This window comes from Cyprinodon variegatus, unplaced genomic scaffold, assembly GCF_000732505.1.
Source record: "Cyprinodon variegatus isolate N-32 unplaced genomic scaffold, C_variegatus-1.0 Scaffold108, whole genome shotgun sequence".
NCBI classification, from domain to species: domain Eukaryota; kingdom Metazoa; phylum Chordata; class Actinopteri; order Cyprinodontiformes; family Cyprinodontidae; genus Cyprinodon; species Cyprinodon variegatus.
In genome coordinates this window covers 1,388,192-1,389,565 of record NW_015150561.1, presented here as the reverse complement: position 1 = coordinate 1,389,565, position 1,374 = coordinate 1,388,192, and positions in this window count along the sequence as shown.

The window sequence follows — 1,374 nt, the reverse complement described above, 5'->3', positions numbered from 1 at the left end:
TCTAAACCTCCATGTAAAAACGTTCTGTTTGACCAAATATAAATTCAATGAGACCACCAAAAAATTCTGACTTTATTCCACTGATTGTGATCTCCATATGGAGGGTAAGTCAACTCTGATTAACCTTTCTAGTTTTTATTCTAGTTTAGTAGATGTGTAGAAATAGGATAGGAGTCTTTATTATTTTTCTCTTGTAGAATATTACCCATTTTGTTATCAATACTTTAAACCAGCCATTCTAAACCTTTGCTTCCCGACCCCAACTGGGGTCACAAGCTTTCTGGGGGTCGCCAAAGCATTTTATAAAAATATTAATGTGCATATTGAAATTGGCTTCTCACCGGACATTAGAAGGATGGTGAGTAGCTGGTCTCAAATAGGTATTCTATTTCTCAAAACCACTTACTGTGAGCCGTAACTACTGTAAGCTTCATCAAAACAACACCAACAAACCTGTCCAGTAAAGTCACGTAAAAAGCATTCCTCAAATTATGACAGGCAGAAAATTACAACTGGATAAGTCAGACTTTCTGCACCTTCACTGCGTCAATAGTCATGCAGGACGCTGTGCTTGATCTCTCCTCTGATCACACATTATAGATTGCTAGTTCCCTGCATCTGTGCTGGAAGAGTTCTGGTTGTCAGTAGCGGCAGAGCAAGCAGCACTGTCCAAAGCTGCAAATGATGTGTTGTTCATGAGTAGCACTACTCCTAAGAGAAGAGAGTAATTTCTGTGTGGGCGTTTTTAACATGAAGCCAAGAAGCTGCTCTGTTCAAACAAGTAGACACAGCTGTCACATCAACTAGTTGCAGAAAAACAACTCTGCCTTTGACCAGGAAGTTATTTCTCAGAAACATAGATGTTTAAAATTAGTCATGGGCTGTTTTCTAGTGTTTTTTTTTTTTTTTTTTTGCTAAAGTTTAGCACATGTTATCATTTTATTTAATTAAAAAGGACATAAAAGAAAAAGTTAGCATTATGTGTTTACATTTTATCTGCAAAATAATGGGATGTAGCAACCATTGTCGGTGTGTTTGCAAAAATTGCTGTTCAAAAAACATCCAAGTGTTTCAAAATAAGATAATAAAAAGACTAATTGCTGAAATGAGTTCATAAGTACTTGTCCGATTATGTAAATACAACATTAAAAAACATTAGGATTGTTAAATTCAGTAATTTGAGTAATATTTTCATTGGTTGGTGTGGAAAAAAAGTACTTTTATTTAATTTTATTTTCATGCTTAAAATATGTTTGAATTGCTCTTTCCATTGTGTTGCACATGGTAGTATTGCAGTTTGGGACAAGTTTCGTCTCCAGAGCCCCTTTTTGATGGTCTTGGTCTTGTCTACAGCTTGACCTCATATATACTCAG